The sequence below is a fragment of the Anomaloglossus baeobatrachus genome, unplaced genomic scaffold, assembly GCF_048569485.1.
Source record: "Anomaloglossus baeobatrachus isolate aAnoBae1 unplaced genomic scaffold, aAnoBae1.hap1 Scaffold_2628, whole genome shotgun sequence".
In the NCBI taxonomy this organism is placed as follows: Eukaryota; Metazoa; Chordata; class Amphibia; order Anura; family Aromobatidae; genus Anomaloglossus; species Anomaloglossus baeobatrachus.
The window spans coordinates 110,948-134,482 of NW_027442164.1; the positions used below are offsets into that span (position 1 = coordinate 110,948).

At 46.7% G+C, this 23,535-nt stretch overlaps 18 non-coding genes across 18 annotated transcripts; all 18 read left to right on the forward strand.

The window, feature by feature from the left end:
• The first annotated feature begins 521 nt into the window (after positions 1 to 521).
• On the forward strand, positions 522 to 712 carry LOC142264081 (U2 spliceosomal RNA). The gene has a single exon (XR_012730674.1). It is a non-coding gene; the product is annotated as a U2 spliceosomal RNA (small nuclear RNA).
• A 1,117-nt stretch (positions 713 to 1,829) lies between these two features.
• On the forward strand, positions 1,830 to 2,020 carry LOC142264082 (U2 spliceosomal RNA). Its single transcript, XR_012730675.1, has one exon. It is a non-coding gene; the product is annotated as a U2 spliceosomal RNA (small nuclear RNA).
• Positions 2,021 to 3,137: 1,117 nt separating this feature from the next.
• LOC142264083 (U2 spliceosomal RNA) lies at positions 3,138 to 3,328 on the forward strand. The gene has a single exon (XR_012730676.1). It is a non-coding gene; the product is annotated as a U2 spliceosomal RNA (small nuclear RNA).
• Positions 3,329 to 4,445: 1,117 nt separating this feature from the next.
• On the forward strand, positions 4,446 to 4,636 carry LOC142264084 (U2 spliceosomal RNA). Its single transcript, XR_012730677.1, has one exon. It is a non-coding gene; the product is annotated as a U2 spliceosomal RNA (small nuclear RNA).
• A 1,117-nt stretch (positions 4,637 to 5,753) lies between these two features.
• LOC142264085 (U2 spliceosomal RNA) lies at positions 5,754 to 5,944 on the forward strand. The gene has a single exon (XR_012730678.1). It is a non-coding gene; the product is annotated as a U2 spliceosomal RNA (small nuclear RNA).
• Positions 5,945 to 7,061: 1,117 nt separating this feature from the next.
• On the forward strand, positions 7,062 to 7,252 carry LOC142264086 (U2 spliceosomal RNA). Its single transcript, XR_012730679.1, has one exon. It is a non-coding gene; the product is annotated as a U2 spliceosomal RNA (small nuclear RNA).
• Positions 7,253 to 8,369: 1,117 nt separating this feature from the next.
• On the forward strand, positions 8,370 to 8,560 carry LOC142264087 (U2 spliceosomal RNA). Its single transcript, XR_012730680.1, has one exon. It is a non-coding gene; the product is annotated as a U2 spliceosomal RNA (small nuclear RNA).
• A 1,117-nt stretch (positions 8,561 to 9,677) lies between these two features.
• On the forward strand, positions 9,678 to 9,868 carry LOC142264088 (U2 spliceosomal RNA). The gene has a single exon (XR_012730681.1). It is a non-coding gene; the product is annotated as a U2 spliceosomal RNA (small nuclear RNA).
• A 1,117-nt stretch (positions 9,869 to 10,985) lies between these two features.
• Positions 10,986 to 11,176, forward strand: LOC142264089 (U2 spliceosomal RNA). Its single transcript, XR_012730682.1, has one exon. It is a non-coding gene; the product is annotated as a U2 spliceosomal RNA (small nuclear RNA).
• A 1,117-nt stretch (positions 11,177 to 12,293) lies between these two features.
• LOC142264091 (U2 spliceosomal RNA) lies at positions 12,294 to 12,484 on the forward strand. The gene has a single exon (XR_012730683.1). It is a non-coding gene; the product is annotated as a U2 spliceosomal RNA (small nuclear RNA).
• Positions 12,485 to 13,601: 1,117 nt separating this feature from the next.
• Positions 13,602 to 13,792, forward strand: LOC142264137 (U2 spliceosomal RNA). The gene has a single exon (XR_012730725.1). It is a non-coding gene; the product is annotated as a U2 spliceosomal RNA (small nuclear RNA).
• Positions 13,793 to 14,909: 1,117 nt separating this feature from the next.
• Positions 14,910 to 15,100, forward strand: LOC142264093 (U2 spliceosomal RNA). Its single transcript, XR_012730685.1, has one exon. It is a non-coding gene; the product is annotated as a U2 spliceosomal RNA (small nuclear RNA).
• A 1,117-nt stretch (positions 15,101 to 16,217) lies between these two features.
• LOC142264094 (U2 spliceosomal RNA) lies at positions 16,218 to 16,408 on the forward strand. Its single transcript, XR_012730686.1, has one exon. It is a non-coding gene; the product is annotated as a U2 spliceosomal RNA (small nuclear RNA).
• Positions 16,409 to 17,525: 1,117 nt separating this feature from the next.
• LOC142264095 (U2 spliceosomal RNA) lies at positions 17,526 to 17,716 on the forward strand. Its single transcript, XR_012730687.1, has one exon. It is a non-coding gene; the product is annotated as a U2 spliceosomal RNA (small nuclear RNA).
• Positions 17,717 to 18,833: 1,117 nt separating this feature from the next.
• Positions 18,834 to 19,024, forward strand: LOC142264096 (U2 spliceosomal RNA). The gene has a single exon (XR_012730688.1). It is a non-coding gene; the product is annotated as a U2 spliceosomal RNA (small nuclear RNA).
• A 1,117-nt stretch (positions 19,025 to 20,141) lies between these two features.
• On the forward strand, positions 20,142 to 20,332 carry LOC142264097 (U2 spliceosomal RNA). Its single transcript, XR_012730689.1, has one exon. It is a non-coding gene; the product is annotated as a U2 spliceosomal RNA (small nuclear RNA).
• A 1,117-nt stretch (positions 20,333 to 21,449) lies between these two features.
• On the forward strand, positions 21,450 to 21,640 carry LOC142264098 (U2 spliceosomal RNA). The gene has a single exon (XR_012730690.1). It is a non-coding gene; the product is annotated as a U2 spliceosomal RNA (small nuclear RNA).
• Positions 21,641 to 22,757: 1,117 nt separating this feature from the next.
• Positions 22,758 to 22,948, forward strand: LOC142264099 (U2 spliceosomal RNA). Its single transcript, XR_012730691.1, has one exon. It is a non-coding gene; the product is annotated as a U2 spliceosomal RNA (small nuclear RNA).
• The last annotated feature ends 587 nt before the right edge of the window (positions 22,949 to 23,535 follow it).

Genomic DNA, 23,535 nt, shown 5'->3' on the forward strand with positions numbered 1-23,535 from the left:
CTGCGCAGAAGAAGTTGTTCTTTGGGTGGGAGGGTGGGCTAGTGGAAGGAGGGGGCAATCTCTTTTTTTCCCGGGTGGTAGGGGGATGACAGGAGAAGGGAAGCGGGTGGTGAGAAAGGTACAGAGGGCAGGGTTTGGGGGCTGGGAAGGAAAGGGAAAAGATTAGGGTTTGGGGATGATGAAAGGGCTTTCTACGGGTAAGGATGGCAAAGGGTGGCAGTGACGGAAAGTCAGGCAACCTGTCCTGTCCGTCTTTTTGTATCGTGAATTGGAAAGACTGCAAGGGGGAGGGGAGTTGCTTGCGCCCTAAAGGAGGAGTTATTCAGATTCATTGCAGTGGGCGGCGGCTGCAAAACGCACCATTCTTCTTGTTTTTGCTCTGCAAAGCAGCCTTTTCAAGGGTTGGCTTGGGTGACAAAATGTCTTGTGTAGGCGTGGGTTTGTCTCCCTCTCGCTCTCTCTCCCTAAGATGTGTCCGGCATAGGCCAGGGTGCCACTCGAGGCCCAAACCAATTCTGGTTATCGCTTCTCGGCCTTTTGGCTAAGATCAAGTGTAGTATCTGTTCTTATCAGTTTAATATCTGATACGTCCCCTATCTGGGGACCATATATTAAATGGATTTTTAGAACAGGGAGATGGAAAAAGAGCTTGCTCTGTCCACTCCACGCATTGACCTGGTATTGCAGTACCTCCAGGAACGGTGCACCCCTTCTTAACCCAGTTTCCAAAAGCAGAACTCGATTCACCTGATTCATATTAGCCCGATTAGCGAATTGAAATGAATTTTTATCTAACACACTTTTTACTTGCTTTATTCATCCAAATAGCAAACTCATCACCACTCAACTTCACCAACTCTGCTATGTCCCGTGCAGTATCTTGTTGTCAGTCTAATCTAGATCATGTGTAATTGAATGGAATAGATCCCTTTTGGACAAAGTGGAGTCAGATGCTGCAGTGACCACAGGTGTGAGAGGATCTACAATTGGCATCTGGTGTTATCTCTCTGCTTCCACTCCAAATAAAGTTACCTGTTGTTACCTGAACGTCAAATACTAAGAATGGGCGGCCTATGAAAGAATTAGTACTTTCATTAAGTATACTAAACCGGCTAATTGGGAATAGACAAACTGTAAAAAGCCCTCTGAGAAAGCCCCTCTCTAACCTTTGTTAGTAAGCTTTTCTGTAGCCTGCCTGTTGATGTATTTTCGGTTTGAACAGTGCACAACATGAAGAGACGGAACACTGGCGGCTTGTCACAATGCCCCCCGATGACATCACAATAGCGCTGCTGCCTAGAAAACAAGCTGCGCAGAAGAAGTTGTTCTTTGGGTGGGAGGGTGGGCTAGTGGAAGGAGGGGGCAATCTCTTTTTTTCCCGGGTGGTAGGGGGATGACAGGAGAAGGGAAGCGGGTGGTGAGAAAGGTACAGAGGGCAGGGTTTGGGGGCTGGGAAGGAAAGGGAAAAGATTAGGGTTTGGGGATGATGAAAGGGCTTTCTACGGGTAAGGATGGCAAAGGGTGGCAGTGACGGAAAGTCAGGCAACCTGTCCTGTCCGTCTTTTTGTATCGTGAATTGGAAAGACTGCAAGGGGGAGGGGAGTTGCTTGCGCCCTAAAGGAGGAGTTATTCAGATTCATTGCAGTGGGCGGCGGCTGCAAAACGCACCATTCTTCTTGTTTTTGCTCTGCAAAGCAGCCTTTTCAAGGGTTGGCTTGGGTGACAAAATGTCTTGTGTAGGCGTGGGTTTGTCTCCCTCTCGCTCTCTCTCCCTAAGATGTGTCCGGCATAGGCCAGGGTGCCACTCGAGGCCCAAACCAATTCTGGTTATCGCTTCTCGGCCTTTTGGCTAAGATCAAGTGTAGTATCTGTTCTTATCAGTTTAATATCTGATACGTCCCCTATCTGGGGACCATATATTAAATGGATTTTTAGAACAGGGAGATGGAAAAAGAGCTTGCTCTGTCCACTCCACGCATTGACCTGGTATTGCAGTACCTCCAGGAACGGTGCACCCCTTCTTAACCCAGTTTCCAAAAGCAGAACTCGATTCACCTGATTCATATTAGCCCGATTAGCGAATTGAAATGAATTTTTATCTAACACACTTTTTACTTGCTTTATTCATCCAAATAGCAAACTCATCACCACTCAACTTCACCAACTCTGCTATGTCCCGTGCAGTATCTTGTTGTCAGTCTAATCTAGATCATGTGTAATTGAATGGAATAGATCCCTTTTGGACAAAGTGGAGTCAGATGCTGCAGTGACCACAGGTGTGAGAGGATCTACAATTGGCATCTGGTGTTATCTCTCTGCTTCCACTCCAAATAAAGTTACCTGTTGTTACCTGAACGTCAAATACTAAGAATGGGCGGCCTATGAAAGAATTAGTACTTTCATTAAGTATACTAAACCGGCTAATTGGGAATAGACAAACTGTAAAAAGCCCTCTGAGAAAGCCCCTCTCTAACCTTTGTTAGTAAGCTTTTCTGTAGCCTGCCTGTTGATGTATTTTCGGTTTGAACAGTGCACAACATGAAGAGACGGAACACTGGCGGCTTGTCACAATGCCCCCCGATGACATCACAATAGCGCTGCTGCCTAGAAAACAAGCTGCGCAGAAGAAGTTGTTCTTTGGGTGGGAGGGTGGGCTAGTGGAAGGAGGGGGCAATCTCTTTTTTTCCCGGGTGGTAGGGGGATGACAGGAGAAGGGAAGCGGGTGGTGAGAAAGGTACAGAGGGCAGGGTTTGGGGGCTGGGAAGGAAAGGGAAAAGATTAGGGTTTGGGGATGATGAAAGGGCTTTCTACGGGTAAGGATGGCAAAGGGTGGCAGTGACGGAAAGTCAGGCAACCTGTCCTGTCCGTCTTTTTGTATCGTGAATTGGAAAGACTGCAAGGGGGAGGGGAGTTGCTTGCGCCCTAAAGGAGGAGTTATTCAGATTCATTGCAGTGGGCGGCGGCTGCAAAACGCACCATTCTTCTTGTTTTTGCTCTGCAAAGCAGCCTTTTCAAGGGTTGGCTTGGGTGACAAAATGTCTTGTGTAGGCGTGGGTTTGTCTCCCTCTCGCTCTCTCTCCCTAAGATGTGTCCGGCATAGGCCAGGGTGCCACTCGAGGCCCAAACCAATTCTGGTTATCGCTTCTCGGCCTTTTGGCTAAGATCAAGTGTAGTATCTGTTCTTATCAGTTTAATATCTGATACGTCCCCTATCTGGGGACCATATATTAAATGGATTTTTAGAACAGGGAGATGGAAAAAGAGCTTGCTCTGTCCACTCCACGCATTGACCTGGTATTGCAGTACCTCCAGGAACGGTGCACCCCTTCTTAACCCAGTTTCCAAAAGCAGAACTCGATTCACCTGATTCATATTAGCCCGATTAGCGAATTGAAATGAATTTTTATCTAACACACTTTTTACTTGCTTTATTCATCCAAATAGCAAACTCATCACCACTCAACTTCACCAACTCTGCTATGTCCCGTGCAGTATCTTGTTGTCAGTCTAATCTAGATCATGTGTAATTGAATGGAATAGATCCCTTTTGGACAAAGTGGAGTCAGATGCTGCAGTGACCACAGGTGTGAGAGGATCTACAATTGGCATCTGGTGTTATCTCTCTGCTTCCACTCCAAATAAAGTTACCTGTTGTTACCTGAACGTCAAATACTAAGAATGGGCGGCCTATGAAAGAATTAGTACTTTCATTAAGTATACTAAACCGGCTAATTGGGAATAGACAAACTGTAAAAAGCCCTCTGAGAAAGCCCCTCTCTAACCTTTGTTAGTAAGCTTTTCTGTAGCCTGCCTGTTGATGTATTTTCGGTTTGAACAGTGCACAACATGAAGAGACGGAACACTGGCGGCTTGTCACAATGCCCCCCGATGACATCACAATAGCGCTGCTGCCTAGAAAACAAGCTGCGCAGAAGAAGTTGTTCTTTGGGTGGGAGGGTGGGCTAGTGGAAGGAGGGGGCAATCTCTTTTTTTCCCGGGTGGTAGGGGGATGACAGGAGAAGGGAAGCGGGTGGTGAGAAAGGTACAGAGGGCAGGGTTTGGGGGCTGGGAAGGAAAGGGAAAAGATTAGGGTTTGGGGATGATGAAAGGGCTTTCTACGGGTAAGGATGGCAAAGGGTGGCAGTGACGGAAAGTCAGGCAACCTGTCCTGTCCGTCTTTTTGTATCATGAATTGGAAAGACTGCAAGGGGGAGGGGAGTTGCTTGCGCCCTAAAGGAGGAGTTATTCAGATTCATTGCAGTGGGCGGCGGCTGCAAAACGCACCATTCTTCTTGTTTTTGCTCTGCAAAGCAGCCTTTTCAAGGGTTGGCTTGGGTGACAAAATGTCTTGTGTAGGCGTGGGTTTGTCTCCCTCTCGCTCTCTCTCCCTAAGATGTGTCCGGCATAGGCCAGGGTGCCACTCGAGGCCCAAACCAATTCTGGTTATCGCTTCTCGGCCTTTTGGCTAAGATCAAGTGTAGTATCTGTTCTTATCAGTTTAATATCTGATACGTCCCCTATCTGGGGACCATATATTAAATGGATTTTTAGAACAGGGAGATGGAAAAAGAGCTTGCTCTGTCCACTCCACGCATTGACCTGGTATTGCAGTACCTCCAGGAACGGTGCACCCCTTCTTAACCCAGTTTCCAAAAGCAGAACTCGATTCACCTGATTCATATTAGCCCGATTAGCGAATTGAAATGAATTTTTATCTAACACACTTTTTACTTGCTTTATTCATCCAAATAGCAAACTCATCACCACTCAACTTCACCAACTCTGCTATGTCCCGTGCAGTATCTTGTTGTCAGTCTAATCTAGATCATGTGTAATTGAATGGAATAGATCCCTTTTGGACAAAGTGGAGTCAGATGCTGCAGTGACCACAGGTGTGAGAGGATCTACAATTGGCATCTGGTGTTATCTCTCTGCTTCCACTCCAAATAAAGTTACCTGTTGTTACCTGAACGTCAAATACTAAGAATGGGCGGCCTATGAAAGAATTAGTACTTTCATTAAGTATACTAAACCGGCTAATTGGGAATAGACAAACTGTAAAAAGCCCTCTGAGAAAGCCCCTCTCTAACCTTTGTTAGTAAGCTTTTCTGTAGCCTGCCTGTTGATGTATTTTCGGTTTGAACAGTGCACAACATGAAGAGACGGAACACTGGCGGCTTGTCACAATGCCCCCCGATGACATCACAATAGCGCTGCTGCCTAGAAAACAAGCTGCGCAGAAGAAGTTGTTCTTTGGGTGGGAGGGTGGGCTAGTGGAAGGAGGGGGCAATCTCTTTTTTTCCCGGGTGGTAGGGGGATGACAGGAGAAGGGAAGCGGGTGGTGAGAAAGGTACAGAGGGCAGGGTTTGGGGGCTGGGAAGGAAAGGGAAAAGATTAGGGTTTGGGGATGATGAAAGGGCTTTCTACGGGTAAGGATGGCAAAGGGTGGCAGTGACGGAAAGTCAGGCAACCTGTCCTGTCCGTCTTTTTGTATCGTGAATTGGAAAGACTGCAAGGGGGAGGGGAGTTGCTTGCGCCCTAAAGGAGGAGTTATTCAGATTCATTGCAGTGGGCGGCGGCTGCAAAACGCACCATTCTTCTTGTTTTTGCTCTGCAAAGCAGCCTTTTCAAGGGTTGGCTTGGGTGACAAAATGTCTTGTGTAGGCGTGGGTTTGTCTCCCTCTCGCTCTCTCTCCCTAAGATGTGTCCGGCATAGGCCAGGGTGCCACTCGAGGCCCAAACCAATTCTGGTTATCGCTTCTCGGCCTTTTGGCTAAGATCAAGTGTAGTATCTGTTCTTATCAGTTTAATATCTGATACGTCCCCTATCTGGGGACCATATATTAAATGGATTTTTAGAACAGGGAGATGGAAAAAGAGCTTGCTCTGTCCACTCCACGCATTGACCTGGTATTGCAGTACCTCCAGGAACGGTGCACCCCTTCTTAACCCAGTTTCCAAAAGCAGAACTCGATTCACCTGATTCATATTAGCCCGATTAGCGAATTGAAATGAATTTTTATCTAACACACTTTTTACTTGCTTTATTCATCCAAATAGCAAACTCATCACCACTCAACTTCACCAACTCTGCTATGTCCCGTGCAGTATCTTGTTGTCAGTCTAATCTAGATCATGTGTAATTGAATGGAATAGATCCCTTTTGGACAAAGTGGAGTCAGATGCTGCAGTGACCACAGGTGTGAGAGGATCTACAATTGGCATCTGGTGTTATCTCTCTGCTTCCACTCCAAATAAAGTTACCTGTTGTTACCTGAACGTCAAATACTAAGAATGGGCGGCCTATGAAAGAATTAGTACTTTCATTAAGTATACTAAACCGGCTAATTGGGAATAGACAAACTGTAAAAAGCCCTCTGAGAAAGCCCCTCTCTAACCTTTGTTAGTAAGCTTTTCTGTAGCCTGCCTGTTGATGTATTTTCGGTTTGAACAGTGCACAACATGAAGAGACGGAACACTGGCGGCTTGTCACAATGCCCCCCGATGACATCACAATAGCGCTGCTGCCTAGAAAACAAGCTGCGCAGAAGAAGTTGTTCTTTGGGTGGGAGGGTGGGCTAGTGGAAGGAGGGGGCAATCTCTTTTTTTCCCGGGTGGTAGGGGGATGACAGGAGAAGGGAAGCGGGTGGTGAGAAAGGTACAGAGGGCAGGGTTTGGGGGCTGGGAAGGAAAGGGAAAAGATTAGGGTTTGGGGATGATGAAAGGGCTTTCTACGGGTAAGGATGGCAAAGGGTGGCAGTGACGGAAAGTCAGGCAACCTGTCCTGTCCGTCTTTTTGTATCGTGAATTGGAAAGACTGCAAGGGGGAGGGGAGTTGCTTGCGCCCTAAAGGAGGAGTTATTCAGATTCATTGCAGTGGGCGGCGGCTGCAAAACGCACCATTCTTCTTGTTTTTGCTCTGCAAAGCAGCCTTTTCAAGGGTTGGCTTGGGTGACAAAATGTCTTGTGTAGGCGTGGGTTTGTCTCCCTCTCGCTCTCTCTCCCTAAGATGTGTCCGGCATAGGCCAGGGTGCCACTCGAGGCCCAAACCAATTCTGGTTATCGCTTCTCGGCCTTTTGGCTAAGATCAAGTGTAGTATCTGTTCTTATCAGTTTAATATCTGATACGTCCCCTATCTGGGGACCATATATTAAATGGATTTTTAGAACAGGGAGATGGAAAAAGAGCTTGCTCTGTCCACTCCACGCATTGACCTGGTATTGCAGTACCTCCAGGAACGGTGCACCCCTTCTTAACCCAGTTTCCAAAAGCAGAACTCGATTCACCTGATTCATATTAGCCCGATTAGCGAATTGAAATGAATTTTTATCTAACACACTTTTTACTTGCTTTATTCATCCAAATAGCAAACTCATCACCACTCAACTTCACCAACTCTGCTATGTCCCGTGCAGTATCTTGTTGTCAGTCTAATCTAGATCATGTGTAATTGAATGGAATAGATCCCTTTTGGACAAAGTGGAGTCAGATGCTGCAGTGACCACAGGTGTGAGAGGATCTACAATTGGCATCTGGTGTTATCTCTCTGCTTCCACTCCAAATAAAGTTACCTGTTGTTACCTGAACGTCAAATACTAAGAATGGGCGGCCTATGAAAGAATTAGTACTTTCATTAAGTATACTAAACCGGCTAATTGGGAATAGACAAACTGTAAAAAGCCCTCTGAGAAAGCCCCTCTCTAACCGTTGTTAGTAAGCTTTTCTGTAGCCTGCCTGTTGATGTATTTTCGGTTTGAACAGTGCACAACATGAAGAGACGGAACACTGGCGGCTTGTCACAATGCCCCCCGATGACATCACAATAGCGCTGCTGCCTAGAAAACAAGCTGCGCAGAAGAAGTTGTTCTTTGGGTGGGAGGGTGGGCTAGTGGAAGGAGGGGGCAATCTCTTTTTTTCCCGGGTGGTAGGGGGATGACAGGAGAAGGGAAGCGGGTGGTGAGAAAGGTACAGAGGGCAGGGTTTGGGGGCTGGGAAGGAAAGGGAAAAGATTAGGGTTTGGGGATGATGAAAGGGCTTTCTACGGGTAAGGATGGCAAAGGGTGGCAGTGACGGAAAGTCAGGCAACCTGTCCTGTCCGTCTTTTTGTATCGTGAATTGGAAAGACTGCAAGGGGGAGGGGAGTTGCTTGCGCCCTAAAGGAGGAGTTATTCAGATTCATTGCAGTGGGCGGCGGCTGCAAAACGCACCATTCTTCTTGTTTTTGCTCTGCAAAGCAGCCTTTTCAAGGGTTGGCTTGGGTGACAAAATGTCTTGTGTAGGCGTGGGTTTGTCTCCCTCTCGCTCTCTCTCCCTAAGATGTGTCCGGCATAGGCCAGGGTGCCACTCGAGGCCCAAACCAATTCTGGTTATCGCTTCTCGGCCTTTTGGCTAAGATCAAGTGTAGTATCTGTTCTTATCAGTTTAATATCTGATACGTCCCCTATCTGGGGACCATATATTAAATGGATTTTTAGAACAGGGAGATGGAAAAAGAGCTTGCTCTGTCCACTCCACGCATTGACCTGGTATTGCAGTACCTCCAGGAACGGTGCACCCCTTCTTAACCCAGTTTCCAAAAGCAGAACTCGATTCACCTGATTCATATTAGCCCGATTAGCGAATTGAAATGAATTTTTATCTAACACACTTTTTACTTGCTTTATTCATCCAAATAGCAAACTCATCACCACTCAACTTCACCAACTCTGCTATGTCCCGTGCAGTATCTTGTTGTCAGTCTAATCTAGATCATGTGTAATTGAATGGAATAGATCCCTTTTGGACAAAGTGGAGTCAGATGCTGCAGTGACCACAGGTGTGAGAGGATCTACAATTGGCATCTGGTGTTATCTCTCTGCTTCCACTCCAAATAAAGTTACCTGTTGTTACCTGAACGTCAAATACTAAGAATGGGCGGCCTATGAAAGAATTAGTACTTTCATTAAGTATACTAAACCGGCTAATTGGGAATAGACAAACTGTAAAAAGCCCTCTGAGAAAGCCCCTCTCTAACCTTTGTTAGTAAGCTTTTCTGTAGCCTGCCTGTTGATGTATTTTCGGTTTGAACAGTGCACAACATGAAGAGACGGAACACTGGCGGCTTGTCACAATGCCCCCCGATGACATCACAATAGCGCTGCTGCCTAGAAAACAAGCTGCGCAGAAGAAGTTGTTCTTTGGGTGGGAGGGTGGGCTAGTGGAAGGAGGGGGCAATCTCTTTTTTTCCCGGGTGGTAGGGGGATGACAGGAGAAGGGAAGCGGGTGGTGAGAAAGGTACAGAGGGCAGGGTTTGGGGGCTGGGAAGGAAAGGGAAAAGATTAGGGTTTGGGGATGATGAAAGGGCTTTCTACGGGTAAGGATGGCAAAGGGTGGCAGTGACGGAAAGTCAGGCAACCTGTCCTGTCCGTCTTTTTGTATCGTGAATTGGAAAGACTGCAAGGGGGAGGGGAGTTGCTTGCGCCCTAAAGGAGGAGTTATTCAGATTCATTGCAGTGGGCGGCGGCTGCAAAACGCACCATTCTTCTTGTTTTTGCTCTGCAAAGCAGCCTTTTCAAGGGTTGGCTTGGGTGACAAAATGTCTTGTGTAGGCGTGGGTTTGTCTCCCTCTCGCTCTCTCTCCCTAAGATGTGTCCGGCATAGGCCAGGGTGCCACTCGAGGCCCAAACCAATTCTGGTTATCGCTTCTCGGCCTTTTGGCTAAGATCAAGTGTAGTATCTGTTCTTATCAGTTTAATATCTGATACGTCCCCTATCTGGGGACCATATATTAAATGGATTTTTAGAACAGGGAGATGGAAAAAGAGCTTGCTCTGTCCACTCCACGCATTGACCTGGTATTGCAGTACCTCCAGGAACGGTGCACCCCTTCTTAACCCAGTTTCCAAAAGCAGAACTCGATTCACCTGATTCATATTAGCCCGATTAGCGAATTGAAATGAATTTTTATCTAACACACTTTTTACTTGCTTTATTCATCCAAATAGCAAACTCATCACCACTCAACTTCACCAACTCTGCTATGTCCCGTGCAGTATCTTGTTGTCAGTCTAATCTAGATCATGTGTAATTGAATGGAATAGATCCCTTTTGGACAAAGTGGAGTCAGATGCTGCAGTGATCACAGGTGTGAGAGGATCTACAATTGGCATCTGGTGTTATCTCTCTGCTTCCACTCCAAATAAAGTTACCTGTTGTTACCTGAACGTCAAATACTAAGAATGGGCGGCCTATGAAAGAATTAGTACTTTCATTAAGTATACTAAACCGGCTAATTGGGAATAGACAAACTGTAAAAAGCCCTCTGAGAAAGCCCCTCTCTAACCTTTGTTAGTAAGCTTTTCTGTAGCCTGCCTGTTGATGTATTTTCGGTTTGAACAGTGCACAACATGAAGAGACGGAACACTGGCGGCTTGTCACAATGCCCCCCGATGACATCACAATAGCGCTGCTGCCTAGAAAACAAGCTGCGCAGAAGAAGTTGTTCTTTGGGTGGGAGGGTGGGCTAGTGGAAGGAGGGGGCAATCTCTTTTTTTCCCGGGTGGTAGGGGGATGACAGGAGAAGGGAAGCGGGTGGTGAGAAAGGTACAGAGGGCAGGGTTTGGGGGCTGGGAAGGAAAGGGAAAAGATTAGGGTTTGGGGATGATGAAAGGGCTTTCTACGGGTAAGGATGGCAAAGGGTGGCAGTGACGGAAAGTCAGGCAACCTGTCCTGTCCGTCTTTTTGTATCGTGAATTGGAAAGACTGCAAGGGGGAGGGGAGTTGCTTGCGCCCTAAAGGAGGAGTTATTCAGATTCATTGCAGTGGGCGGCGGCTGCAAAACGCACCATTCTTCTTGTTTTTGCTCTGCAAAGCAGCCTTTTCAAGGGTTGGCTTGGGTGACAAAATGTCTTGTGTAGGCGTGGGTTTGTCTCCCTCTCGCTCTCTCTCCCTAAGATGTGTCCGGCATAGGCCAGGGTGCCACTCGAGGCCCAAACCAATTCTGGTTATCGCTTCTCGGCCTTTTGGCTAAGATCAAGTGTAGTATCTGTTCTTATCAGTTTAATATCTGATACGTCCCCTATCTGGGGACCATATATTAAATGGATTTTTAGAACAGGGAGATGGAAAAAGAGCTTGCTCTGTCCACTCCACGCATTGACCTGGTATTGCAGTACCTCCAGGAACGGTGCACCCCTTCTTAACCCAGTTTCCAAAAGCAGAACTCGATTCACCTGATTCATATTAGCCCGATTAGCGAATTGAAATGAATTTTTATCTAACACACTTTTTACTTGCTTTATTCATCCAAATAGCAAACTCATCACCACTCAACTTCACCAACTCTGCTATGTCCCGTGCAGTATCTTGTTGTCAGTCTAATCTAGATCATGTGTAATTGAATGGAATAGATCCCTTTTGGACAAAGTGGAGTCAGATGCTGCAGTGACCACAGGTGTGAGAGGATCTACAATTGGCATCTGGTGTTATCTCTCTGCTTCCACTCCAAATAAAGTTACCTGTTGTTACCTGAACGTCAAATACTAAGAATGGGCGGCCTATGAAAGAATTAGTACTTTCATTAAGTATACTAAACCGGCTAATTGGGAATAGACAAACTGTAAAAAGCCCTCTGAGAAAGCCCCTCTCTAACCTTTGTTAGTAAGCTTTTCTGTAGCCTGCCTGTTGATGTATTTTCGGTTTGAACAGTGCACAACATGAAGAGACGGAACACTGGCGGCTTGTCACAATGCCCCCCGATGACATCACAATAGCGCTGCTGCCTAGAAAACAAGCTGCGCAGAAGAAGTTGTTCTTTGGGTGGGAGGGTGGGCTAGTGGAAGGAGGGGGCAATCTCTTTTTTTCCCGGGTGGTAGGGGGATGACAGGAGAAGGGAAGCGGGTGGTGAGAAAGGTACAGAGGGCAGGGTTTGGGGGCTGGGAAGGAAAGGGAAAAGATTAGGGTTTGGGGATGATGAAAGGGCTTTCTACGGGTAAGGATGGCAAAGGGTGGCAGTGACGGAAAGTCAGGCAACCTGTCCTGTCCGTCTTTTTGTATCGTGAATTGGAAAGACTGCAAGGGGGAGGGGAGTTGCTTGCGCCCTAAAGGAGGAGTTATTCAGATTCATTGCAGTGGGCGGCGGCTGCAAAACGCACCATTCTTCTTGTTTTTGCTCTGCAAAGCAGCCTTTTCAAGGGTTGGCTTGGGTGACAAAATGTCTTGTGTAGGCGTGGGTTTGTCTCCCTCTCGCTCTCTCTCCCTAAGATGTGTCCGGCATAGGCCAGGGTGCCACTCGAGGCCCAAACCAATTCTGGTTATCGCTTCTCGGCCTTTTGGCTAAGATCAAGTGTAGTATCTGTTCTTATCAGTTTAATATCTGATACGTCCCCTATCTGGGGACCATATATTAAATGGATTTTTAGAACAGGGAGATGGAAAAAGAGCTTGCTCTGTCCACTCCACGCATTGACCTGGTATTGCAGTACCTCCAGGAACGGTGCACCCCTTCTTAACCCAGTTTCCAAAAGCAGAACTCGATTCACCTGATTCATATTAGCCCGATTAGCGAATTGAAATGAATTTTTATCTAACACACTTTTTACTTGCTTTATTCATCCAAATAGCAAACTCATCACCACTCAACTTCACCAACTCTGCTATGTCCCGTGCAGTATCTTGTTGTCAGTCTAATCTAGATCATGTGTAATTGAATGGAATAGATCCCTTTTGGACAAAGTGGAGTCAGATGCTGCAGTGACCACAGGTGTGAGAGGATCTACAATTGGCATCTGGTGTTATCTCTCTGCTTCCACTCCAAATAAAGTTACCTGTTGTTACCTGAACGTCAAATACTAAGAATGGGCGGCCTATGAAAGAATTAGTACTTTCATTAAGTATACTAAACCGGCTAATTGGGAATAGACAAACTGTAAAAAGCCCTCTGAGAAAGCCCCTCTCTAACCTTTGTTAGTAAGCTTTTCTGTAGCCTGCCTGTTGATGTATTTTCGGTTTGAACAGTGCACAACATGAAGAGACGGAACACTGGCGGCTTGTCACAATGCCCCCCGATGACATCACAATAGCGCTGCTGCCTAGAAAACAAGCTGCGCAGAAGAAGTTGTTCTTTGGGTGGGAGGGTGGGCTAGTGGAAGGAGGGGGCAATCTCTTTTTTTCCCGGGTGGTAGGGGGATGACAGGAGAAGGGAAGCGGGTGGTGAGAAAGGTACAGAGGGCAGGGTTTGGGGGCTGGGAAGGAAAGGGAAAAGATTAGGGTTTGGGGATGATGAAAGGGCTTTCTACGGGTAAGGATGGCAAAGGGTGGCAGTGACGGAAAGTCAGGCAACCTGTCCTGTCCGTCTTTTTGTATCGTGAATTGGAAAGACTGCAAGGGGGAGGGGAGTTGCTTGCGCCCTAAAGGAGGAGTTATTCAGATTCATTGCAGTGGGCGGCGGCTGCAAAACGCACCATTCTTCTTGTTTTTGCTCTGCAAAGCAGCCTTTTCAAGGGTTGGCTTGGGTGACAAAATGTCTTGTGTAGGCGTGGGTTTGTCTCCCTCTCGCTCTCTCTCCCTAAGATGTGTCCGGCATAGGCCAGGGTGCCACTCGAGGCCCAAACCAATTCTGGTTATCGCTTCTCGGCCTTTTGGCTAAGATCAAGTGTAGTATCTGTTCTTATCAGTTTAATATCTGATACGTCCCCTATCTGGGGACCATATATTAAATGGATTTTTAGAACAGGGAGATGGAAAAAGAACTTGCTCTGTCCACTCCACGCATTGACCTGGTATTGCAGTACCTCCAGGAACGGTGCACCCCTTCTTAACCCAGTTTCCAAAAGCAGAACTCGATTCACCTGATTCATATTAGCCCGATTAGCGAATTGAAATGAATTTTTATCTAACACACTTTTTACTTGCTTTATTCATCCAAATAGCAAACTCATCACCACTCAACTTCACCAACTCTGCTATGTCCCGTGCAGTATCTTGTTGTCAGTCTAATCTAGATCATGTGTAATTGAATGGAATAGATCCCTTTTGGACAAAGTGGAGTCAGATGCTGCAGTGACCACAGGTGTGAGAGGATCTACAATTGGCATCTGGTGTTATCTCTCTGCTTCCACTCCAAATAAAGTTACCTGTTGTTACCTGAACGTCAAATACTAAGAATGGGCGGCCTATGAAAGAATTAGTACTTTCATTAAGTATACTAAACCGGCTAATTGGGAATAGACAAACTGTAAAAAGCCCTCTGAGAAAGCCCCTCTCTAACCTTTGTTAGTAAGCTTTTCTGTAGCCTGCCTGTTGATGTATTTTCGGTTTGAACAGTGCACAACATGAAGAGACGGAACACTGGCGGCTTGTCACAATGCCCCCCGATGACATCACAATAGCGCTGCTGCCTAGAAAACAAGCTGCGCAGAAGAAGTTGTTCTTTGGGTGGGAGGGTGGGCTAGTGGAAGGAGGGGGCAATCTCTTTTTTTCCCGGGTGGTAGGGGGATGACAGGAGAAGGGAAGCGGGTGGTGAGAAAGGTACAGAGGGCAGGGTTTGGGGGCTGGGAAGGAAAGGGAAAAGATTAGGGTTTGGGGATGATGAAAGGGCTTTCTACGGGTAAGGATGGCAAAGGGTGGCAGTGACGGAAAGTCAGGCAACCTGTCCTGTCCGTCTTTTTGTATCGTGAATTGGAAAGACTGCAAGGGGGAGGGGAGTTGCTTGCGCCCTAAAGGAGGAGTTATTCAGATTCATTGCAGTGGGCGGCGGCTGCAAAACTCACCATTCTTCTTGTTTTTGCTCTGCAAAGCAGCCTTTTCAAGGGTTGGCTTGGGTGACAAAATGTCTTGTGTAGGCGTGGGTTTGTCTCCCTCTCGCTCTCTCTCCCTAAGATGTGTCCGGCATAGGCCAGGGTGCCACTCGAGGCCCAAACCAATTCTGGTTATCGCTTCTCGGCCTTTTGGCTAAGATCAAGTGTAGTATCTGTTCTTATCAGTTTAATATCTGATACGTCCCCTATCTGGGGACCATATATTAAATGGATTTTTAGAACAGGGAGATGGAAAAAGAGCTTGCTCTGTCCACTCCACGCATTGACCTGGTATTGCAGTACCTCCAGGAACGGTGCACCCCTTCTTAACCCAGTTTCCAAAAGCAGAACTCGATTCACCTGATTCATATTAGCCCGATTAGCGAATTGAAATGAATTTTTATCTAACACACTTTTTACTTGCTTTATTCATCCAAATAGCAAACTCATCACCACTCAACTTCACCAACTCTGCTATGTCCCGTGCAGTATCTTGTTGTCAGTCTAATCTAGATCATGTGTAATTGAATGGAATAGATCCCTTTTGGACAAAGTGGAGTCAGATGCTGCAGTGACCACAGGTGTGAGAGGATCTACAATTGGCATCTGGTGTTATCTCTCTGCTTCCACTCCAAATAAAGTTACCTGTTGTTACCTGAACGTCAAATACTAAGAATGGGCGGCCTATGAAAGAATTAGTACTTTCATTAAGTATACTAAACCGGCTAATTGGGAATAGACAAACTGTAAAAAGCCCTCTGAGAAAGCCCCTCTCTAACCTTTGTTAGTAAGCTTTTCTGTAGCCTGCCTGTTGATGTATTTTCGGTTTGAACAGTGCACAACATGAAGAGACGGAACACTGGCGGCTTGTCACAATGCCCCCCGATGACATCACAATAGCGCTGCTGCCTAGAAAACAAGCTGCGCAGAAGAAGTTGTTCTTTGGGTGGGAGGGTGGGCTAGTGGAAGGAGGGGGCAATCTCTTTTTTTCCCGGGTGGTAGGGGGATGACAGGAGAAGGGAAGCGGGTGGTGAGAAAGGTACAGAGGGCAGGGTTTGGGGGCTGGGAAGGAAAGGGAAAAGATTAGGGTTTGGGGATGATGAAAGGGCTTTCTACGGGTAAGGATGGCAAAGGGTGGCAGTGACGGAAAGTCAGGCAACCTGTCCTGTCCGTCTTTTTGTATCGTGAATTGGAAAGACTGCAAGGGGGAGGGGAGTTGCTTGCGCCCTAAAGGAGGAGTTATTCAGATTCATTGCAGTGGGCGGCGGCTGCAAAACGCACCATTCTTCTTGTTTTTGCTCTGCAAAGCAGCCTTTTCAAGGGTTGGCTTGGGTGACAAAATGTCTTGTGTAGGCGTGGGTTTGTCTCCCTCTCGCTCTCTCTCCCTAAGATGTGTCCGGCATAGGCCAGGGTGCCACTCGAGGCCCAAACCAATTCTGGTTATCGCTTCTCGGCCTTTTGGCTAAGATCAAGTGTAGTATCTGTTCTTATCAGTTTAATATCTGATACGTCCCCTATCTGGGGACCATATATTAAATGGATTTTTAGAACAGGGAGATGGAAAAAGAGCTTGCTCTGTCCACTCCACGCATTGACCTGGTATTGCAGTACCTCCAGGAACGGTGCACCCCTTCTTAACCCAGTTTCCAAAAGCAGAACTCGATTCACCTGATTCATATTAGCCCGATTAGCGAATTGAAATGAATTTTTATCTAACACACTTTTTACTTGCTTTATTCATCCAAATAGCAAACTCATCACCACTCAACTTCACCAACTCTGCTATGTCCCGTGCAGTATCTTGTTGTCAGTCTAATCTAGATCATGTGTAATTGAATGGAATAGATCCCTTTTGGACAAAGTGGAGTCAGATGCTGCAGTGACCACAGGTGTGAGAGGATCTACAATTGGCATCTGGTGTTATCTCTCTGCTTCCACTCCAAATAAAGTTACCTGTTGTTACCTGAACGTCAAATACTAAGAATGGGCGGCCTATGAAAGAATTAGTACTTTCATTAAGTATACTAAACCGGCTAATTGGGAATAGACAAACTGTAAAAAGCCCTCTGAGAAAGCCCCTCTCTAACCTTTGTTAGTAAGCTTTTCTGTAGCCTGCCTGTTGATGTATTTTCGGTTTGAACAGTGCACAACATGAAGAGACGGAACACTGGCGGCTTGTCACAATGCCCCCCGATGACATCACAATAGCGCTGCTGCCTAGAAAACAAGCTGCGCAGAAGAAGTTGTTCTTTGGGTGGGAGGGTGGGCTAGTGGAAGGAGGGGGCAATCTCTTTTTTTCCCGGGTGGTAGGGGGATGACAGGAGAAGGGAAGCGGGTGGTGAGAAAGGTACAGAGGGCAGGGTTTGGGGGCTGGGAAGGAAAGGGAAAAGATTAGGGTTTGGGGATGATGAAAGGGCTTTCTACGGGTAAGGATGGCAAAGGGTGGCAGTGACGGAAAGTCAGGCAACCTGTCCTGTCCGTCTTTTTGTATCGTGAATTGGAAAGACTGCAAGGGGGAGGGGAGTTGCTTGCGCCCTAAAGGAGGAGTTATTCAGATTCATTGCAGTGGGCGGCGGCTGCAAAACGCACCATTCTTCTTGTTTTTGCTCTGCAAAGCAGCCTTTTCAAGGGTTGGCTTGGGTGACAAAATGTCTTGTGTAGGCGTGGGTTTGTCTCCCTCTCGCTCTCTCTCCCTAAGATGTGTCCGGCATAGGCCAGGGTGCCACTCGAGGCCCAAACCAATTCTGGTTATCGCTTCTCGGCCTTTTGGCTAAGATCAAGTGTAGTATCTGTTCTTATCAGTTTAATATCTGATACGTCCCCTATCTGGGGACCATATATTAAATGGATTTTTAGAACAGGGAGATGGAAAAAGAGCTTGCTCTGTCCACTCCACGCATTGACCTGGTATTGCAGTACCTCCAGGAACGGTGCACCCCTTCTTAACCCAGTTTCCAAAAGCAGAACTCGATTCACCTGATTCATATTAGCCCGATTAGCGAATTGAAATGAATTTTTATCTAACACACTTTTTACTTGCTTTATTCATCCAAATAGCAAACTCATCACCACTCAACTTCACCAACTCTGCTATGTCCCGTGCAGTATCTTGTTGTCAGTCTAATCTAGATCATGTGTAATTGAATGGAATAGATCCCTTTTGGACAAAGTGGAGTCAGATGCTGCAGTGACCACAGGTGTGAGAGGATCTACAATTGGCATCTGGTGTTATCTCTCTGCTTCCACTCCAAATAAAGTTACCTGTTGTTACCTGAACGTCAAATACTAAGAATGGGCGGCCTATGAAAGAATTAGTACTTTCATTAAGTATACTAAACCGGCTAATTGGGAATAGACAAACTGTAAAAAGCCCTCTGAGAAAGCCCCTCTCTAACCTTTGTTAGTAAGCTTTTCTGTAGCCTGCCTGTTGATGTATTTTCGGTTTGAACAGTGCACAACATGAAGAGACGGAACACTGGCGGCTTGTCACAATGCCCCCCGATGACATCACAATAGCGCTGCTGCCTAGAAAACAAGCTGCGCAGAAGAAGTTGTTCTTTGGGTGGGAGGGTGGGCTAGTGGAAGGAGGGGGCAATCTCTTTTTTTCCCGGGTGGTAGGGGGATGACAGGAGAAGGGAAGCGGGTGGTGAGAAAGGTACAGAGGGCAGGGTTTGGGGGCTGGGAAGGAAAGGGAAAAGATTAGGGTTTGGGGATGATGAAAGGGCTTTCTACGGGTAAGGATGGCAAAGGGTGGCAGTGACGGAAAGTCAGGCAACCTGTCCTGTCCGTCTTTTTGTATCGTGAATTGGAAAGACTGCAAGGGGGAGGGGAGTTGCTTGCGCCCTAAAGGAGGAGTTATTCAGATTCATTGCAGTGGGCGGCGGCTGCAAAACGCACCATTCTTCTTGTTTTTGCTCTGCAAAGCAGCCTTTTCAAGGGTTGGCTTGGGTGACAAAATGTCTTGTGTAGGCGTGGGTTTGTCTCCCTCTCGCTCTCTCTCCCTAAGATGTGTCCGGCATAGGCCAGGGTGCCACTCGAGGCCCAAACCAATTCTGGTTATCGCTTCTCGGCCTTTTGGCTAAGATCAAGTGTAGTATCTGTTCTTATCAGTTTAATATCTGATACGTCCCCTATCTGGGGACCATATATTAAATGGATTTTTAGAACAGGGAGATGGAAAAAGAGCTTGCTCTGTCCACTCCACGCATTGACCTGGTATTGCAGTACCTCCAGGAACGGTGCACCCCTTCTTAACCCAGTTTCCAAAAGCAGAACTCGATTCACCTGATTCATATTAGCCCGATTAGCGAATTGAAATGAATTTTTATCTAACACACTTTTTACTTGCTTTATTCATCCAAATAGCAAACTCATCACCACTCAACTTCACCAACTCTGCTATGTCCCGTGCAGTATCTTGTTGTCAGTCTAATCTAGATCATGTGTAATTGAATGGAATAGATCCCTTTTGGACAAAGTGGAGTCAGATGCTGCAGTGACCACAGGTGTGAGAGGATCTACAATTGGCATCTGGTGTTATCTCTCTGCTTCCACTCCAAATAAAGTTACCTGTTGTTACCTGAACGTCAAATACTAAGAATGGGCGGCCTATGAAAGAATTAGTACTTTCATTAAGTATACTAAACCGGCTAATTGGGAATAGACAAACTGTAAAAAGCCCTCTGAGAAAGCCCCTCTCTAACCTTTGTTAGTAAGCTTTTCTGTAGCCTGCCTGTTGATGTATTTTCGGTTTGAACAGTGCACAACATGAAGAGACGGAACACTGGCGGCTTGTCACAATGCCCCCCGATGACATCACAATAGCGCTGCTGCCTAGAAAACAAGCTGCGCAGAAGAAGTTGTTCTTTGGGTGGGAGGGTGGGCTAGTGGAAGGAGGGGGCAATCTCTTTTTTTCCCGGGTGGTAGGGGGATGACAGGAGAAGGGAAGCGGGTGGTGAGAAAGGTACAGAGGGCAGGGTTTGGGGGCTGGGAAGGAAAGGGAAAAGATTAGGGTTTGGGGATGATGAAAGGGCTTTCTACGGGTAAGGATGGCAAAGGGTGGCAGTGACGGAAAGTCAGGCAACCTGTCCTGTCCGTCTTTTTGTATCGTGAATTGGAAAGACTGCAAGGGGGAGGGGAGTTGCTTGCGCCCTAAAGGAGGAGTTATTCAGATTCATTGCAGTGGGCGGCGGCTGCAAAACGCACCATTCTTCTTGTTTTTGCTCTGCAAAGCAGCCTTTTCAAGGGTTGGCTTGGGTGACAAAATGTCTTGTGTAGGCGTGGGTTTGTCTCCCTCTCGCTCTCTCTCCCTAAGATGTGTCCGGCATAGGCCAGGGTGCCACTCGAGGCCCAAACCAATTCTGGTTATCGCTTCTCGGCCTTTTGGCTAAGATCAAGTGTAGTATCTGTTCTTATCAGTTTAATATCTGATACGTCCCCTATCTGGGGACCATATATTAAATGGATTTTTAGAACAGGGAGATGGAAAAAGAGCTTGCTCTGTCCACTCCACGCATTGACCTGGTATTGCAGTACCTCCAGGAACGGTGCACCCCTTCTTAACCCAGTTTCCAAAAGCAGAACTCGATTCACCTGATTCATATTAGCCCGATTAGCGAATTGAAATGAATTTTTATCTAACACACTTTTTACTTGCTTTATTCATCCAAATAGCAAACTCATCACCACTCAACTTCACCAACTCTGCTATGTCCCGTGCAGTATCTTGTTGTCAGTCTAATCTAGATCATGTGTAATTGAATGGAATAGATCCCTTTTGGACAAAGTGGAGTCAGATGCTGCAGTGACCACAGGTGTGAGAGGATCTACAATTGGCATCTGGTGTTATCTCTCTGCTTCCACTCCAAATAAAGTTACCTGTTGTTACCTGAACGTCAAATACTAAGAATGGGCGGCCTATGAAAGAATTAGTACTTTCATTAAGTATACTAAACCGGCTAATTGGGAATAGACAAACTGTAAAAAGCCCTCTGAGAAAGCCCCTCTCTAACCTTTGTTAGTAAGCTTTTCTGTAGCCTGCCTGTTGATGTATTTTCGGTTTGAACAGTGCACAACATGAAGAGACGGAACACTGGCGGCTTGTCACAATGCCCCCCGATGACATCACAATAGCGCTGCTGCCTAGAAAACAAGCTGCGCAGAAGAAGTTGTTCTTTGGGTGGGAGGGTGGGCTAGTGGAAGGAGGGGGCAATCTCTTTTTTTCCCGGGTGGTAGGGGGATGACAGGAGAAGGGAAGCGGGTGGTGAGAAAGGTACAGAGGGCAGGGTTTGGGGGCTGGGAAGGAAAGGGAAAAGATTAGGGTTTGGGGATGATGAAAGGGCTTTCTACGGGTAAGGATGGCAAAGGGTGGCAGTGACGGAAAGTCAGGCAACCTGTCCTGTCCGTCTTTTTGTATCGTGAATTGGAAAGACTGCAAGGGGGAGGGGAGTTGCTTGCGCCCTAAAGGAGGAGTTATTCAGATTCATTGCAGTGGGCGGCGGCTGCAAAACGCACCATTCTTCTTGTTTTTGCTCTGCAAAGCAGCCTTTTCAAGGGTTGGCTTGGGTGACAAAATGTCTTGTGTAGGCGTGGGTTTGTCTCCCTCTCGCTCTCTCTCCCTAAGATGTGTCCGGCATAGGCCAGGGTGCCACTCGAGGCCCAAACCAATTCTGGTTATCGCTTCTCGGCCTTTTGGCTAAGATCAAGTGTAGTATCTGTTCTTATCAGTTTAATATCTGATACGTCCCCTATCTGGGGACCATATATTAAATGGATTTTTAGAACAGGGAGATGGAAAAAGAGCTTGCTCTGTCCACTCCACGCATTGACCTGGTATTGCAGTACCTCCAGGAACGGTGCACCCCTTCTTAACCCAGTTTCCAAAAGCAGAACTCGATTCACCTGATTCATATTAGCCCGATTAGCGAATTGAAATGAATTTTTATCTAACACACTTTTTACTTGCTTTATTCATCCAAATAGCAAACTCATCACCACTCAACTTCACCAACTCTGCTATGTCCCGTGCAGTATCTTGTTGTCAGTCTAATCTAGATCATGTGTAATTGAATGGAATAGATCCCTTTTGGACAAAGTGGAGTCAGATGCTGCAGTGACCACAGGTGTGAGAGGATCTACAATTGGCATCTGGTGTTATCTCTCTGCTTCCACTCCAAATAAAGTTACCTGTTGTTACCTGAACGTCAAATACTAAGAATGGGCGGCCTATGAAAGAATTAGTACTTTCATTAAGTATACTAAACCGGCTAATTGGGAATAGACAAACTGTAAAAAGCCCTCTGAGAAAGCCCCTCTCTAACCTTTGTTAGTAAGCTTTTCTGTAGCCTGCCTGTTGATGTATTTTCGGTTTGAACAGTGCACAACATGAAGAGACGGAACACTGGCGGCTTGTCACAATGCCCCCCGATGACATCACAATAGCGCTGCTGCCTAGAAAACAAGCTGCGCAGAAGAAGTTGTTCTTTGGGTGGGAGGGTGGGCTAGTGGAAGGAGGGGGCAATCTCTTTTTTTCCCGGGTGGTAGGGGGATGACAGGAGAAGGGAAGCGGGTGGTGAGAAAGGTACAGAGGGCAGGGTTTGGGGGCTGGGAAGGAAAGGGAAAAGATTAGGGTTTGGGGATGATGAAAGGGCTTTCTACGGGTAAGGATGGCAAAGGGTGGCAGTGACGGAAAGTCAGGCAACCTGTCCTGTCCGTCTTTTTGTATCGTGAATTGGAAAGACTGCAAGGGGGAGGGGAGTTGCTTGCGCCCTAAAGGAGGAGTTATTCAGATTCATTGCAGTGGGCGGCGGCTGCAAAACGCACCATTCTTCTTGTTTTTGCTCTGCAAAGCAGCCTTTTCAAGGGTTGGCTTGGGTGACAAAATGTCTTGTGTAGGCGTGGGTTTGTCTCCCTCTCGCTCTCTCTCCCTAAGATGTGTCCGGCATAGGCCAGGGTGCCACTCGAGGCCCAAACCAATTCTGGTTATCGCTTCTCGGCCTTTTGGCTAAGATCAAGTGTAGTATCTGTTCTTATCAGTTTAATATCTGATACGTCCCCTATCTGGGGACCATATATTAAATGGATTTTTAGAACAGGGAGATGGAAAAAGAGCTTGCTCTGTCCACTCCACGCATTGACCTGGTATTGCAGTACCTCCAGGAACGGTGCACCCCTTCTTAACCCAGTTTCCAAAAGCAGAACTCGATTCACCTGATTCATATTAGCCCGATTAGCGAATTGAAATGAATTTTTATCTAACACACTTTTTACTTGCTTTATTCATCCAAATAGCAAACTCATCACCACTCAACTTCACCAACTCTGCTATGTCCCGTGCAGTATCTTGTTGTCAGTCTAATCTAGATCATGTGTAATTGAATGGAATAGATCCCTTTTGGACAAAGTGGAGTCAGATGCTGCAGTGACCACAGGTGTGAGAGGATCTACAATTGGCATCTGGTGTTATCTCTCTGCTTCCACTCCAAATAAAGTTACCTGTTGTTACCTGAACGTCAAATACTAAGAATGGGCGGCCTATGAAAGAATTAGTACTTTCATTAAGTATACTAAACCGGCTAATTGGGAATAGACAAACTGTAAAAAGCCCTCTGAGAAAGCCCCTCTCTAACCTTTGTTAGTAAGCTTTTCTGTAGCCTGCCTGTTGATGTATTTTCGGTTTGAACAGTGCACAACATGAAGAGACGGAACACTGGCGGCTTGTCACAATGCCCCCCGATGACATCACAATAGCGCTGCTGCCTA